The sequence below is a fragment of the Oryzias latipes genome, chromosome 7 (assembly GCF_053564925.1).
Source record: "Oryzias latipes strain Hd-rR chromosome 7, Olatipes_Hd-rR_3.1".
In the NCBI taxonomy this organism is placed as follows: Eukaryota; Metazoa; Chordata; class Actinopteri; order Beloniformes; family Adrianichthyidae; genus Oryzias; species Oryzias latipes.
In genome coordinates, this window is record NC_136243.1 from 23,545,114 (window position 1) to 23,563,449 (window position 18,336).

At 37.5% G+C, this 18,336-nt stretch overlaps 1 long non-coding RNA gene across 1 annotated transcript in view; it reads right to left on the bottom strand.

Annotated features, from left to right (window-relative positions):
• Positions 1 to 1,223: 1,223 nt before the first annotated feature.
• LOC110015304 (uncharacterized) overlaps positions 1,224 to 18,336 on the bottom strand; it is a 65,134-nt gene continuing 48,021 nt past the window's right edge. Inside the window, exons 2-4 of the long non-coding RNA XR_013657513.1 lie at positions 3,711 to 3,777; positions 3,482 to 3,607; positions 1,224 to 3,401 (exon numbers count right to left, since the gene is read on the bottom strand). This is a non-coding gene — a long non-coding RNA (uncharacterized LOC110015304). The remainder of the gene's footprint in view (positions 3,402 to 3,481; positions 3,608 to 3,710; positions 3,778 to 18,336) is intronic.

Genomic DNA, 18,336 nt, shown 5'->3' on the forward strand with positions numbered 1-18,336 from the left:
GCTATTTAACTCAGCTATCCATCCATTCCCTCCTGACGCTCCCAGGTGAAAAAAGAACAAGGAGCCGCAGTGAGTACACTCCACTTTAATTAGAGCCCTCGCTTGAAATGCAGACGAGCTTCCTCAAAGAAGTCACTCGGCTATTTGCGAACATTTCTTGACCAAAATCAAACCTGTGTTTGTGTTCACATTGTTACCCGTTTGCAATTATTACTCCACATTCTGGAGCTTTTTTTTGTCTAACTGATCATTTCATAATGTCTAAGCTTTAAAAGTTCAGGTGGGACTTTCCTTCCAGAAAGTCTGCTTTTAGATGCATTTCCAGTGAGTCACTCATAAAGCAGGCCGCAAGCTGCCCTTCTTAAACGCAGCGCCGGGTAGTAACATTTTTCCACTCCTGACTTGCCTTTAAGAATGCATTTTCGTTCTTGGAACCAGCTCTGAGGAAGCTGGATTCTGTCGCTCCTGCAGCAGAGACCTAGTTCTTTTGTCTAAGGAAAGAATCGTCCATCCAAATGGCAGCTGCACGGAAGTCCAAGGTCAAGGTAAAAAAACGCAGACAAACAGGGTCGTAATGAGAGTCTAGACAGACAAGGATGAACTTCACACTAGAGTATAAATGCAAACTGGCTGTAATTCAGAGAAACCCATCTGAAGAAAAAAAGGCTGTGTAGATTGGGAGGGAAAAAAACTTTGTAGTTTTCTTTTTAAAATAACAATAATAATGAAAAAAAGATTAGAAAGTTTGAAAATTTACAATTATGGTGAGGTGATGCTTTGCACTGCTTTATTTAGTGTCAAATTCTGTACAATTCAGCGTTGGGACATGGGTTTGTTGCCTTGTGAATATTAAAAAACGTGGCTTTTGTCAAACTGGGCAAAAAGTTCGCAGTGAAAACGTTTGACAATGAATGAAAGTAAAATAGTTAAACTTCATCTAAAAGTTCCCCAAAATTTTCGTCACTGTTCCATTTTCCTGACGGAAGAAATCTGACATAAAAATTAAAAGTGTGAGTGAACCAATTGCAGTTTATTATTTTGTTTTTTATTGTATCTTTTCCAAACACTACTAGTTAGCAAGGTTTTGTAAAGGTATTATGAACCTCCACAAAGATTTACATAACATTTCCATGAATATGTCTGAAACGTACTGAAAACAATTCAGACGAGTTTTGAAATAAATGCCCAGCTTTTTAATATACAGCCAATCTAATGCACAAAACTTGTGTATTACATTTGAATTTATTCTGATACACAACACCCAGAATTTTACATTTTAACGTTCTCCCATTGTCTCTGCTAACATATAAGCCCAACATCTCCAGACATAGCTGATGAGCTGTCATCCCAAAAGCTGAAACACATATTTCAATTTTTTATTTTTATTTTTTTGGAAAACAAGCTACAACTAATGGAAAAGGGTGTTTTATGGTTTCTAATTGTTGCACAAATCTCAAAGGTCGGACATTAGGAGGAAATGAGAACGATGCAGAGAGAGGTCCAAATCTCTCATTTATAGGTGAAACGTGCCTGCACGCACACGTGCAGAGCAACAATGTTTATTCTTTATATCTTGCAAATTCTAAAACTATATTTCTATTTGAAAAACTTAAAGTGGTTATTGTTTATTTTATGTGATTCTGAAAAGCCAATTCCGCTAAAATCCTTTTTTTAGTTTAATTTTTTCCTCTGTCTTTCTTCAAAATCAGGTATGTTGCCCGTTTATCATTTTGTATTTGCCGCAGAGAGCTATTAAAAAAAAGCTTTCATGGAAGCAACAATCAGAGGTGGGTCCTGCGGAGAAGCCATGATGGTTTGCTGTAAATGACAACCAGACATCATGTCCTTCCAGACAGACCCTAGACGGGAAGAGAGCCTGTCTGATGCGGACTTTTGTTGGGGGAGGGGGAAGCACGAATACCCATACCATAGTTGCTTACCTGCACCTTAATAAAACTGAGAGCATGACAGAGATAATGTTCCAAAAAGGTTGCGCAGAGCTACATGGCGCGCATTTTTAGCGTCACGATTCAAATTCTGTAGCACCACATTCGGCCTGAGTCTCATTCAAACAACCCTGGAAAAGCAGGTGACACAATGACAGACATTGCTGTAGGAAACAATCCATTTAAAGTGCAGATTTCCTATGTGATTTGAATGACAAAATTTGGATGACAGTGAAATATTCAAATATTATCTTTCGGATGTAAAAACAGAAGCAGATTTCAGAGCATGAAACAGCCAAAAAGGCTATGCAGCCATCAAAATATCTGACATATTGCAGGTTAACATCTGCTTCATATACGTGCAGAAATCTGGTTCATGTTTATGAGTCGCAGCTTGAGAATTTGCAGAGATGGAATCATTGTTGACAGTAAAAAAATAAAACAATTTTTTCTGACTCATAAACAAAAACAACCAACATTTCTGTGTGGCAGCAAATTTTCTTTGTCAAGAAATTCAAAGGTTATTTGCATAGAATCTGGGCATTCATTGACGTAAATGTCCAACGAAACTAGGACAGCACACTGTGCGCATTGAGTCAAAACTATTGCCCGCCCATTCGGCATCATAACTGCTGCTTAAAACATACTTTTGCTTTCCCCAGTTTGAAATCAGCCAAAATCTTAACTTTTCATTTGACACCACTTTCGAAAAGGGGGGTGTCTCAGTTTGCCTGTGCGTGCGTACGTGCATGTGTTCCCTTACGCCCGTGTGCGTAAAAGGAGGCGGGCTGATGCTCAGCATGCACAAAAGTAAAGCGGTGTCATTTTGATAACATCCTCGCAGTTTGCACGATTTTCTCATGGGTCAGTCTGTTTTATGACCCGAAATGCTCCTGATCACTAAGACCAAAAGCTCTGTGTTTTTAAAGCTCCGAGACATCTAAAAGAAAATGAATATCCTTTGGGAAAAATCATAATTGCTGGTCGGAAATACAGGAAGACTGCAGTCAGTTCGTGACAAACACGAGTTGGCCATCAAGACCCAGGATTTCCAAGAGCTCACTTTACGCGCTCGTGCTGTCCAACATCAGCATACAGCATACAAATGCAATGGGCTTCATTTTGTGTATGTGGCTGTGAGAGACATTTCAAAGATCTATTGAGATCTGAATTCTTGTCATACGAGACGTAAAAGAACTTTATTTGAAACTAAAAGTGTGGAGTTTGTGCAGTGGAGCGTATTTGAGACCCAATCTACTCCAGTGCTGGCACAAATGTTCACCTCAAACCCTGACACTCTTTAACATTTTCCCAACCAACTCAATATGTTAATTTAAACCACTCTTGTGCTTTACAGATGAAGAACACGGTGTCTGAAAATCTCATTTCTGTTCTTGGCCGGTGATCCCGACAGTTCTCAGTGGTCGTCTTTTAATGCCTGAACATGTTCTTCGTCTGTAAAATAAATAAATAAATAAAAATAAAAGATCAGAATGTGGACCATGTACAATACACAGCACTTAAGCATCATTTACTTTGAATGCGAGTCCTTCAACCGCACCAAGAAGCAGATAGACTCTTTAGAGGATGGCTGTGGCTGAACCCGCAAAATGAAACTGGGCCGCCGCACAGCCGCGCCCACGGCGCAGAGGAAAGAACCACTGCAAGATGAGAGAAGACAAAACAAAACATAACAACCTTCGCATCCTTCTTATTTAATGGTATTTTATCCAAATGACGAACACTTTTCCCCAAAACACCAACCGTACTGAAGAAGTGCAGCTCGAATAAGGAAGTGTTGTGGACACACAAGTAAACATCGCACATTTCTCTGAAAAAAATGGAAAGTAAAAGGAAAAATAACATTAAGTAAATTAAAAATGTTAATAATTTATTCTCAAGCTTACAAAATTCGAGACATAACCAGAGCGACTCTTTCACAGAATGCAAGAGACATACTTATCATATTTGGCAACGAATTTACATTTAAATAAGGCATCAAGTGAAGTCAAAAGTCTTCTTTAGTCAGCATTTTCACATTTTAAAAACTGAAGTACAGTTATTTTCTTTTCTCACGCGTTAAATAGTGCAGGTCTGGACCTGCGTGCTGTGTGAGCAGACACCGGCATTAAATATTTTTCTTTGATTGTGTATGAGTAGCAGCTTGGAAATTCTACACAGAACTTTCGCAACTGGTGCGTTCTGCGGCGTACAGCTGGGAAAAGAGACAAAATAAATCCATTTCACGTCTCGTCGGAAGTCCAAGTTCAAGTTAAGAGAGGCGGTCACTCCATCCACCCAGACAGCAAAACAAAAGACGCACAGACTGACCATGAATCACCTCTGGTGTCCAACAAGACAGGCCTTCAGATGTGCGGATGTCGTTTGGTTCTTTCCTGCGTTTGAAAACTTGTGACAAGGAGATAAAATAAATATGCATTTGATTTCATGCTTATTTCTCCCAAAATTGAAGATATATTTTTAATGTCTGAGTTAGCACGAACTGATTTTTAAAAGTTATTCGGCTTAACCCGACAAAAACAGTACTTGCTTATTTAGTATGGAAATAACAAATCAATAAAGGTTTTTTCACATATAAATCTTGACCCAGGTTTTGTAAATCAGTTTGTACATCAACTTGAACGCACTTGTTCAAAACTAGAAAAGTAAATAATTAAAATGAGTGGCTGATGCCTAGTCGTATGGTAAAAAATGAGGATATGCAACAAGAACGAGCCCACAGGCGATCTTTGCACCGCAAAACCCCAAACCAGCTTCACCAGCTTTTTCTTAATAAACTTCTTCCACTCGCTCATTTTTCTTCCTTCCTTCCTGACTTTTCTTTCCTTCCAACAACTTTCTCTAACTGGAGCTGCTTCAATGTGACCTTTTATTTTCTTCCATGATTTAACATGAAAACATTTAATATAAAAAAGACTTTTTCTGATAACAGAACGTCTTATTTTCTGCATCTACTTTTATTTGTCTGCACAGCAAACCGCAGGTCATAACACGTTTTTTTGCTAACAAAATGTTGCATTAGCAACATTATATAAGATATAAGAGCTGAAAGCAATGATTCGGTGAAGCCAATTGTCTCCAGTTGAATAAAATGTGAGATACTATTTAAACAGGCTTCATTTCTCTTTCTCTCTCAAGAACAAAAATGAGAAGAAGCTCAAATGTAATTTTATAAAACGTGGAGTGTTGAAGGACCTGAGCACCTGCTTGTTGTTGGATGCCAGTTGATATAAAAAATCTGGGAATGAAATCAAACCCTGGGAGCTTTACTGCGTCAGAGGTATCGGGAGAAAAGGTCTAAACTGTTGATATATTTGGGTTTTGTTACAAACCCACACAGACGGACAGAAACGACGCAACTCCACAATAAGCTTTATGTATCTTCTTTATTCAGAAGATAAGAAAGTCGAAACGGACATTTTCTTTTTCTTCATGTGCTCAGAGTGAGCAACATTTTCTCAAAAACAGATTAATCTGTGTAATCTTTGTAGTGAGCGCATTTGGTTATGTTGGGAAAACAAATTATCAAGCACAACGTATACGTTTTTGACGTTAAATTGAGTTTCAAGAATACTTATTTTTAAATGATCATATTTCTTCAAATCTTTCACTAATCGAGAATTTGCTCCTTTAGATTAAAATTCTTCTTTGACAAGCAGTAGTGTGTTTGCATTACGCACGCACCGCGCCTGGCAAACAAAGACGTCACCTGGGTTTAATTAAACAAATAACGAGAGCTTCTCGTTGGAAAAGTACTGAATCGATTACGTTTCAGCTGGCAGCAGGATATAGGTCGGTTGACTCCATGATACACAGAAGGAGCGTGGCTTCTTCCATCCAAACGCTTTTCATCCCTGATGAGGGATTCTTTTTCCAAGATTTATCAAGTTACGTGCAGCTAAATTTGAATCTTTTTTTTGAAGGTTTTTAAAAAATGTTGAGAGACATAAAAGAAAAAAATTAATGCTGAAACAAAATTTAAGGAAGACAGTACAAAAATGTTTACAAATTAGTGTTTTTCCCCGCAGGTTTTCTCTATATTTGTAGTGCACATGCGGATCTATAACGATAAATCGGTATGATATTGTTATAGTAACAAGTAAGAGCAAGGACTACTCTTTTAAACATAAATATCAGGGCATCTACTGACACTTTAAGTTTAATCAACAAAATAACTTCTCAATCAAACGGAAAGAAGTGAATCGAAGCGCACTGTCTCATTTCTGCATTGTTTACGTATCACTCCAATAAATCCAACCTTTTTTCCCCTTTAAGACTTTACAAATATAGAATCATATTTTTGCCACTTTTGTTTTAAGCTTTTTTGAGATCTTTTTAATCAATACATTTATTGATGTCCTGGCTGCTTTTTAGCATACGCCATCAGGCTGCGGCTCTTCAAATTTCTTTCCTGCCCTTCTTCTTCATCATTGATTACTTTGTCGGCCCACAGACTGCGGTGGATCGAGAATTGTGCAAATTAATTTAGGGTTATTCGTTTGCGTGCGCTGCAAACATTATGAGCAAGGCGAAGTTCAAGTTCAAAGTCCCTGCTCTCAGCCTGAGTGGGATGTGCTCAGAAAAACGCAACGCACCCACTAACATTCTCTTATAAACTTAAAAAAAAGCAAACGTCCGCATAGGCGAGGTCCAAACTCTATGGTGTAAAGACAAACATCTAAGATGTGCATTTTCCCATTTATTTCGAATACTAAACAAGGAAAAGAAGCAAAACTAGAAAGAAGTTAAGGATTTAGTCAATTCTTTGGGAAAATGTCATTTTAACCTAAAGCGACTGGTTTCTTTAGGTTTAAACTGGGACTTTGCGGAAAGATTTTCCTTATCAGAGAAAATGTTAAAACATAATTCAAACTCTAGAAGTTTCAGAATCTAAATATTGATAAACTAGTCATTTATTTACAATTTTAACAGTCGGAGATTAAGTAAACTAACATTTAGGCTACAGCACAGCGTTTTGATCAAATGCAATCATTTAAATACGGGCAACTGAACAAACCACTTATTTGACTTCTGTTTGACTTCTTCTATCTTAAGATAAACAACAGTCTTTAGATTATATTTCTGAAATCGAAATAATCCCGTGCGTAAAATTGAGCTGTTTAAAATCCTAAGAAAAATAAAATATATTCAGGGGCCAAAGCCGTCGAGAACCCCTTTTTTAGGCATTTTTCACTTACCACCGCGGATTATTTTAAACAACAAATTCTTAAACTTCACATCTTTCAAGTGCGGACAGTGGACACATGCATCCCTGCTTAGCTTTAGTGACTTGTGCCCAACTGATGCATGCGTTATAAGCGCTCCGAGAAAAACCCCAAGTGTGAGAAAAAACGCAAAATCAGGCCATCAAGTCTTCCCTTTTCCACAATGATACAAAAACAGACAGACTCCTTCGAAAAATATTGTTGTTTCTCAATTGAAATAATTTATGACGTAAACACTGTCCCAATCTTGGCAACGGAGATGAAAAAATATTATCAACGCATCATTTAGTAAGCATGAAAGATTTATTGAGCTCATGAGTTATTTGACCCAGTTATTGTTTTCAAACCTTATTTTCATGATTATACATGTGTAAAAAAATAAATAAATAAAAACGATTTCCACATTTTCTATTTCGTTTCTGTGTAGTTCAAAAAGTTTAATTTGTTAAATTCCATCCCGTCGTTCCATAAATTTACATTAAAAACATAAAATATCAAAATCAAAACAAAACAACAGAAAATCGGAATCTAAAGCAAAAAGCATCTATTTAGGTACATAAAGGTTTGATACAACCACACATGAAATAGACTGTGACATGATTAAAAATAATAAACAGAGAGAGAACAGAATGGAGATAAACTGCTCTAATAAATGATCTCCTTTTTCATAGCAAATCCTGGTGGTCCAGGACCCCTCCTCTGACACAGTTCCCAAGTATAAATGATGCCTGCACTTACTTGTGAAATCCTGAAAACAATTCACGGCCAAGACTTTGCTCAAGGTCAGAATGAACACAAAACATCAACATTTGGCTTAATCAGCTGAGAATCTTGTAACATCCATTCCAAGAGCCTTTGGGGATGTGCAGTATGGGGAAACAGCATTTATTTCAAATTTAAAGCAAAAGAAATGAGCGGCTAGTCAGTTTTGTTGCAGGAATCGTAGTTTCAAGCCAATAATTGTTTCCAAACCCAGAGCCTTTTTGTCTATTTTCAAACTTGTGTATTTACGAGAATTCCAGCCTATCTTGTTGAAGTAGAAAGCAGCCTTTGTTCCAGTGTCTTCTCTGTCTGTATGGAATTTTTTATTTTTTTTTTAACAAAATAATCGCTTTTGTCCATGGAAAGAAAGTTTGGCCTAATCACATCTTTGCATCACTATAAATCTAAATAACAGCTAATTACTTGATGAAAAAAATTGTTGTTATACAGTTGGTATAAAACAAAAAAAAGAGAAAAAAATAGTAACGATGAAATAACATTTCCTTGGTTAATTAAAATGTTTTGGTGATTAAGTCTGTTTTTTAATTATGTGTAATCTAAGTCTTTACAAAAACATTTTTATTCAATATTTGAGAAACACATACTTGTGTTTTTTTAAATAATGTTGGCACCACTTTTATTATATTCAGCTTTATCCACGATTAAGTTCAGATTCACAAATATTTGATTAAACTAACTTTTTTGGAATGTGACTGAGTAAGTATCATGTCGAAGATGAATCATTTTGGCCGGCTGGATGTTGATCTAGTGAATGAGAGTTTCATCTCTGCTGTCCATCCAAGGATTTTCATCAACTGCAACTGACCTCATATAAGCTCAGATGTTGCCAGTTTATCACCTCCGTGTTTAGATTGATTCATTCAAGGTTGGGTCGAGTTATTTAGTTTGACTACAAGCATGCCCACATGTAAAACTTGTGAGGTTATACTTGCTAATTCAAGATTCCTTTTTTTGAATTAGGAACAACAATAAAGTTACAATATATTTTATTTTTACAGTAAAATTAGATCAGTGGACATTAATTCAAGAACAATTTTTTGTTGTTCTCTGCCTGTGGAATATCTAAAACGCACAACTTACTTTCACATTATGTCTTGTTTTCAGAATTCACAGAGCTGAAAGAAAAAAATAACTAAAGATAATTTTTTTACAATACAATTATTATGATAGAAAATCCTCAAAAAATCTGTCCAAAGTTTATTTTTCCATTTTACTTTACAAATAATAGTCTTTTCTTTAATCTACAGGGTTTATCTTGTGCCCACTAATGTATCAATCAGCCATCAGCCATTTGATCAGAAAAATCTGATCAGCAAAATTATTGCAACATTTCAGTAAAGGAAGGGAAAAACTCAGCCAGAGATAATGTTTTCCATGCCCATATTGTCAACATGACCGTTCAATGTTGTAAACCAGCCCTGGAAAGGCCCTTAAGCTGAAGGAGTCCCACAGGCTCCAGTTATCTTGTGAGATTGTGGAAACAGAGGTTCTAGGACCAAGTATGGGCTGTGGCCTTTCTGTCACAGAAGCACTCAAGTGTTTGAAGGTTTATTGGAAATCTCTTCCAAAAGTCCTAAGGAAAAAACTGACAGACTGAGTTTTCAGATAGGCAACAGTGACTTACCCACTGTTTCAATCCTTCCAACATAATAAGAGCTTGAAGATTCAGAACAGTTGTCCACTGCCAGGGCTCAGGTTACTTAGCCTTCTCTGCAGCAGTGCTCAAGGTGAAAATTAGGTCCTTCCCATTGTTCCTAAGACTCCTGACCCTGTAACCACTTTTTAAAATTGAATTTCAGTACCTCTAAACTCAGATCTAGTCCTCAACAGGTCATGAGATTTTGTGTAATTTATCCACATACACTTGCAGAAGGCATATGACCTGTCCATATGGATCTGTCCCAAGTTTAGGCTGCGAGTTTGGGATGCCTGAGCCGCTGGTGGGAGTCTATCAGACCATCATTAAAGAAAGCTGCTTTCATGTTGACAGAAATCACATTGATTAATTCTTGTCATCAGGGTTTCTCTGATTGAGTCACTGGGAAACTTGATTTTTGGCGTAATTCTGTCAACTCAGATAGACAAATAAAATAAAAAGCTTTGTGAGCTAATATTGAGTTTATTTCCAGTGACCGATTTCTTAGTGATCTCATATCAAAACCAAAAAGAAGTAGGGCCCAAGGTCTGGCTGCTCAACACTGACCATCAAAAGATGGGGGGTTATAATCTCCTGCTCAGTTGTGACTCACTTACCATTCAATTAGAGTTTGTGTCAATTATGGAGAAAAATATTACAAAACTGATGCCACTCGTGACACCTCAAATTTTCTCTATGCTGCAAAAAGATGGAGAGGTGCAGTTTGAGGGTCGGATTTTTGTACATAGTTTGCCTGATCCTGCTAGTTTCATTGAGCCCTGACCTCACTGGAATAGCCTGCTGCTGAAGCTGCCCAAAGGAGAGTTAGGGGTAAAAAATTACTTTGAGTCGAAAATGAGTTATTACTCTATGGAGTAGTGAAAATATCATGGACGTTGCTAATGAACAAGAAAAGGAAAGACATTGATGCCAACAGGCTGAAAGGTGCTGCATCTATCATTATACAGGCTCAATGACAGTTTATAGTGAGCAGGAGCTGAGTCAAAACTTGGATTCTTGGGACCAGAGCCTGGTTTACTTGGAAAAGCTGTATATGTGCTGGTGATTTACAAAGAATTCATGTACCATTGATTCCAGATGCAAATAGCAGTATTCAAATCAGCATTTGGTTTAACCATGGAAAAAGTACGACTGCAGAAAAATCTCAAAAACAAAATAAAATTTAGCCCCATGGAAATAGAGATGCCAGAGGAAGAAGCAAAAAATAAATGAATAAAAGATTGTTTAGTTCAGCAAGAATATCTAAATGTCAGCCCAATTTCGATATAGAAGATTATTTGTGACAAGGTAATTGCAGTAAAAAAGTCAAAAACGTCTCAAAGGAGAAAAAAGTTTATACGGAATCTCAGCAAATAAAGCAGAACAGATGTCTCAAGAGATGTCACAATATCTACTGTTGAGCAACTAATGCAACTTTCTGACAAGCATCAGATGACAGATTGGTGGACGAACCTATCCATCCTTTTTTATCCTCTTGAGATTTGGCGTACTCATACGTGGACATCGCATTGTGGGTTTTATTACTATTGTAGTTTATTCTAATTACCTGGGGCTCTGTGACTACGAAATTGAAAAAAGAAAAGAAAATATCAAACAAGAGCTCAGGTCTCAAGAGGTTAACTGGTGAATTCCATAGATACATATTGTGCAAAATGAAAAATGAATGTGTATAAAATATCAAACAAACAAAAGGGGCTGTCCTTTGGTGAGGGATTGAACCTCAGGGATTTTAATGTTCTGTGTCATTAGTGTAATCCAAAAATGAGGTGTACAAGTGTTGTAAATGACACATGAGGTTCCTCCCAATTTATGGCTTAGTCCCAACTGCCATTACAGCTTGATATGCGATATCTGTGGGTGAAAAATGGACAAACCTGGACAAGGCAGGTAGCCTGCACAAAAAAAGCAAGGTTGTAGACCCCACAAAATCCTGCAGACTTCAAGGGGCCCATAAGTGCTGTTCACATGATGTGTGGGGGCTCCTTGGGTGCCCTAAACAAGTTTGCCCAATTTTTGTCTACAGACAGCCGGTAGCTAACTGAAAGCACAGCTGTGACTAATGCTTTACAAACAACTAGAGTGTGGCGTAAGGGCACCTCATGACAACGTCCCTCGCACATCATAAGTATGTACAGCTTACATTGATCTTATGGCTACTTCATGATACTATTCTGCATTTCACTTTCAACAAGCTTCAAGGGACCTGCAAGATACTGTCATGGTTTGGATGTCTTTGCCTTAGTTTTTGCTTCATTTGGTTTCTGTCATGTTTGAGTTCTGTTTCCTGTCTTATTTTGGAAGGTTTCCTGTTTTGTCATGCTTTTGAGTTTTACTTCCCTGGTCCCATTCTCTTCTGATGATGTTCACCTGTGTCTCGTCAGTCCTGTTTGCATTTAAGTCTTGTCTCTGCCTTCCTCTTGTGCTGGTCCACACCGTCTCTCCCCTGTCTTCTGCCATGGTTTACCCACAGTAAGTTTAGTTTAGTTTAGTTTTGTTTCCCTGCTCTGCAGCACTTTTTGTTAGTTTAATAAACCCCTTGCCCTGGAACCGTGTGCCTCCCGTCTCTGCATTTTGGGTCTTTCATGCCCACCAGCCCTCCCTACCTGACAGATACACATAGACTGTCCTTAAATTAGTCTTGAACTGTACACTCCTCTCTATGACTCTCCACGGCCCGGACCTGTTCGAATACATGAAACTACTCCTCAAATTGTCATATAAAAATATTGCTTTTGTTATTTTTGCAACGCTTAAAGAAGCAACTGTTAATGATTTCTTTATCTTTGTCAGCGATGACAAAGACAGTGATTAACTATTATAAATGAGCATACAAAATTGGGAGATACTTTAGTAAAACTGCAGTGCACTAGCTACAAAAAAGGTTATTTTAGATAATAACACCTAACTGCTTCTGAATGAGTGGTTTCGTAATTTCCTTGAGTCACTTAGTGACGTCAACATGTTAACAAGCAGCTAGTATGTTCTTTTAACATTGTACCAGTTCAGCTACTGCCCATGGAGGACAGGAGGTACCATCTGTTGCCCTGGTCGTTTTTGTTTGTTATGAGGCATGTTCGTTATGCTTCATTTTGGTTCCAGCAAGAAATAGCATTGCAGTTCTCCTAAAAGTCATGTTTGCTGTGATATGGATTTTTGCTTCAGTGCTTGTTTGCTGAGCTGATGTTTGGCAAGCATGTTTTCCAATCCATCATTTTTGTTTTGTTGTCGTAAAGCGTCCACCTGTCAAGCTATTGCCATTGTAAACAGTAATACACTAACCGTGAGGCACCTAAATGACTTGTTGTCATAGAGACAGACTGCGGCTTCGCTGGTTTTTGTCACTCCCGTCAGTGAGTGCCATGTGAACGGCAATGTCAGTCCTAGCTAAATTATCTGAATAATAGCTTTTGGTGGTGCAGTGAGATATTGGTTTTATGGCATTCAGAAGATAAAGAAATGTAATTTTCTGTCTTCCCTATGACTCCCCTTCTGCCCAAACTGGTCCTTTAGTGGTTATTATCAGAATTAAATATATATTAAATTTTCTTAATGTATATAAAAATGGCATATACATGTCAATCTTGCCCACATACTCACCCATGTTGACATGGAACCCATTCATCCTTTCATATAGATCAATAAGATTTTGCCACAGTTTAAAAAAAGAATAATGTGATCTTTTCAGAATATCGTTTTTTACGATTTCTAGACCTGTGTTGGCATTAGACTTAATCACGAATCATTGTGAGCCTCATGATTCTTCCAGAACAGTCTAACTTCACATACTAAGATAAATGATGGTAAAAGGATAAATGTACTGTTGGCTCTGTAGATCGCGAGAAAGTGTTTCTCACTACACAAAGAGGGCAGTCACCAGTGATGCTCTGTCCCAAAATCATCCCTTGTAAGAGAGGCCAGTTGCATTGGGTCCATGGGCCCAATAGTATCCCTGTGAGGATAATCCCAGGAATTCCCAACTCCTTTTTGCCCCTTGCCTTCATTACTATCTTGGAATTCCCACTGGGGAGGGCTTTGGGCACCTCATGGGACAATGATGGGGGTCGCTCAGGCAATGTCGGAATTCATCAGGGGATGGTGGGGCCTTGGACTGGACCCTGGGCATCTAGGCTCCTTGACCTTCACCGCCCACCATGGGCCCTTCCAATCTACATGGAGTAACATCATGGTACATTCAAGTAAACACACACTCCTTGAATTCACTGGCCCGCTCACCTCTGCATGAATTATTTTGTGTTTGTATACAGTGTTCTCTTGCTATATCGCGGTTCACCTTTTGTGGTATTGCTGCTTCAAAGATTTTTTAATGCAATTTTGCAGGGGTTTTTGTTTGCTTTTGCCTATTTTACGCGGCACCATGTTCTGCGTCCTAATTGGCTGTTGACTTTGTCAATAAATCCCCAGCTTAATTAGTCTGGAAGGTTTGATTGTGGCAGTGAAATGTTTTTCACTGTTTGTGTGTTTTCTATTCTTTTTGCAGATGCACAGGTTGTATTCAATTTTTCACATTTACACTCATCTTCAATTGCGACAGGACTTTCAGGACTTATTTCCTGTGAATGTTTGAACTTTGAGAGTTTAAACAAGAGAGAAAAGTATGAACTTGTTAATATCTGTCTGAGAAAAGTGTACTGTCCTACTGTCCTGTCACACTGCAAAAACAGACTCCTTAGAAATACGTCAAAAATTCTTACTCCGTTGGCAGATCTTCTTTAAATTAGCAAAAAAAAACTGTCAATGGCATTAAATAAAATGGTCTTTTTTGTTTGAATTTTTGTTTTAAGAAAGGTCTTTTATTTTCTTAAGATTCATCTCTAGACTCAACCACTGCAACTCCTTACTGTTTTGTGTCCCACAGGAAACCTTCCACCAACTTCAGCTTGTTCAAAACTCAGCAGCCTACATTAAAACAAGAACCCCAGCTACCCATCACACTACAGCCGTTCTGCAGAAACTCCACTGCCTCCCAATCACATGTCTCATTTGCTACAATATATTGCTCTTTACGCACAAGGCCATTCACAGAGTTGTCCTCTTGTATTTCACTGAACTCCTCCAAAAAGCTGTACAAGCCCACACTCCTCATTTGTCCATCTCACTGTGCACCTATACAACAAATGTGTGTGTGTGGGGGGGGGGGATCATTCAACAGCTCTGCCTCTTTTCTAATTATTAAAGCTTCCTGGAAAATAACAATAATTCTTTTATTTTTTTCTCCCAAGAAAATAATTTTTTAAAAACAAAACTGACATTCAGTTGCTGGGTTTTTCCAAGTGCTTCCAGCCAGTTTATAACTGATTTATGTCCATGAATCTGTGAGCCATTGTATTTCAAGAATGCAGTAGAACAGAAATAGTATGGCTAAGTTTAAACTGATTGAATATCTGGGATCCTGACAAAGAAAAGAACAAAAAGAAACTGTTTACACATAAAAAAAACACGTTTGGTTAAATTTCACACATTTGTAAAGCAACATAATTGTCCTAAGAAGAGGAGCCGATGGTAGTATGGAAGTTTTTCTGTTCCATCAGCTTCAGAATTGTTTTTAAACCTTTAAATTTTCTTTCTGAAATTTTTTTTAAACTTTGATTTTGAAACATCAAAAATGTCATGTCCTATTATTTTCTTTAATAAATATTTCAGTGTTTTTAATTTCGAGACTTAACATTTCGATGGCCCAGAAATTCGATGTGAAAAAATTAGATGGGAAAAACTTCACTCCTACCATCTCATCAGAATAACTAGTCAATCAAAGAACACACTGAAATCCAGCGGATCAAATCATGACACAGACCTGACATCAATATTTGCTATGTTCTGTTGTTCATCAGTGTATCAGGATATTTTCAGGCCGCTTCTGAGTTAGCTAATGCCATTTCTCCAAACTCAGTTATAGTGATTTAGGAACTGGTGGAAATAGCTCTGAAATATTTCTTAGCAGTCAGCTAGGAAGCCGATGGGCCAGCGTGCTCTTCATCTCCACTCCCCTTCTCCCCAGCAGCACCTCATTCTGATGCGAAAGCCTCATACAAGCATCCTGAGCTGAGTTTTTGTGATGAACTGGAAGAGTCACGTAACTAAAAAAAAGCTGCGAATGCGTGAACCCACAAATATTGAAACGCGACTGAGTGGGGAAAACTGCATCTCCATATATTATGCATTAATGGGATTACAAAAGAAATAACACCAACAATTTACATGTTCATCCAATTGCTAACTATGTGTTTTGTGGTAAGATGATAATCATGCTTATCACGATGAAGTTGTGCGGTCATTCCAGTGTTGTGCCAAGATATGTTTCCCCTGCGAGAATTTGTTTCCCGTGTGGCAGCATGACTTCTGGTATCGTTGATTTGTTTTATAGCACTCATACAACAGGTTTGCTGCCATCTTGGGCTCCGATAGAACTGATCAAATGCTAACGTCACGTCTGTGTCATGGTTTGATTGGCTGAATATCAATGTGTTCTTAGATTCACTAGTTATCCTGATGAGATGGTAGACGCAAAAATTTTCCCATCATATTTTTTTACATTGAATTTCTGGGCCATTAAAATAATGAGTCTTGAAATTGAAAACCCTGAACTATTTAAGAGAAAAAATAATATTTCAGGACATAACATTTTTCTGTTTGGAAATTTAAGGATTTAAATAAATTTGAAAAAAAAATTAAAAGGTTTACATTTTCAGAAAAAAAATTCAAAGGAAAGAAGATTTCAGAAAGATTTAAGAAATTCAGAAACTGATGGAACAGAAAAACTCAATGCAATGGCTGCATGACTTTTCCCTTCTAGCAAGGTTAGTTAGGGTGTGTTCACTATTCATGCTCTATTGAAAATGGAAGTAGGTCATCTTCTTTATGATCTTTTAGTTTTTTTAAATACTAAAATTTATTACTTCCTGAAACAACAACAAAAAACGCTGCATTTTTATTATTTTAGAAGGAATTTGAAAAATGATATATATTTTTTTTAAAAGTGGGTAATGTGTTATGGATCTCCTTTGTTTCCATGGCAATTTAGCCCAGCAGCACCAATTTCACAGTTTTAGGGAAGAAATTTGTGCTTGATCCCATCATTATATGGTCAAATGATTTACTCGTTTAATTTAGACATATTAGTCATCACAGCCTTTGTTAAAAATGTATTTGTTGTAAATAAAAGTAGTACTCAAATTGATATGAGGTTCTATTCTCTTCTGTTCTGACAAATCCTTTTTTGTATACAAAAAACATGTGCTCTTAAAAGGTCAGGCTGACTGCAGCTGACACCAAAGATAAAGTCAGCTCTTTAGCCCTTACTATGTGCCAGTCTGATGTGAGGGGGAGAGTTGTCCTGATGTGGTTTATTTAGTGTTTTGTTGCCTTGATTTACGCCTTTGTGTTCAGGTGGTTTGATCAAACCATGCTAAGCCTTTTGCATCTCTATTAGCTGAGTTAAGTTTTAATTTACAGTCTCAGTTTCTGTTCCCATTTTGAGTATAGTATAGTTATGTTATGCAGGTCTGCATAACATAACAAGCTTGCCTTTTTTTCCTTTGTAACCCTTGTGTTATCTTAGATGACCCCACTCTTGCAATTGACGTGTTCTTCCTACCATGACAAAGATGGATAAAGGTGGAAAGATTTTATGTAACCCATGGACACCAGTGAAGATTTCATGTAATCCATGGACACCAGTGAAGATCACAAATCATTGAAGAAAAAAGGTTCAGCGCACTGTCTAGTGGGTCTAGAAGACCCAACTCCCAATGTTAAAATGCCTAGGATAGCACAAGGGTTAAGGAAAAATCAAACCAACCATAAAACATCTTTGTGTCCTCCTGCCTTTCTACTTGGTTCTTCAAAAGTCCATGAATATAAATGAGCACAAAGGGTTACCTAAAGGTGCACACACATGTCTTCTGAAATAACTCCTCAAAGTTGATATTAAGGATCAAAGTGTGTATTAAAAAACGCAAGCCTTTTTTTCTCTCTTATTGGAGTTTGAAAAATTCTAGTGTGATTTCTCATCTACTTTTGAAATCAATGAGCTCAGTTTCTAAAAGTAATCAGAAGATCACAAATTTACTTTCAACACTCCATTTTATTCAGAGTAGATCAGTCCCCCAAAGTACAACTGATTTGGTTACTGCAGTTGCTCTTGTCTCGCTCTCGAGCGCAGATTTATCAGCCTGTCAGTAGGGGTGTCCACCCTCAGCACCATTCTCTGCACTCCACAACTGTCCAGTAGTGCTGTGAGCACAAAATGTGATGAAAGTGCTCATGCAGAAATACACTGAGGGCCATGACCCACAACTTATCAGTTACATTAATGAGCAAAACATAAAGTCAAGTTGTGACATGGAGTCGTGGTCAACTGGGGAAGTCGTAGTGAGTTATCAACAAATAAAAACACAGAAAATTGTATCCTGTACAGTTGTTGAAAAGCATCTAAACATGTAAAGACTACAATGCTAACAATAGACAGTTTTAGAGGACGTTTGGTCTCCTGTCTTCTTCTGATTAGAGCCATATAAAATCAGAAGATGTCTTAACAATTCTAAGAGGTTCATGATTGAATTATCATCATTGTAAAACCTTCTGGGTGTGTCTGCCAGGTAAGGTGGGGTATTTTATCTGGTAATTATACTCTGGAAATGACATAAACATTGACCATTGTTCAATTATCATTGTACCATAACCTTTC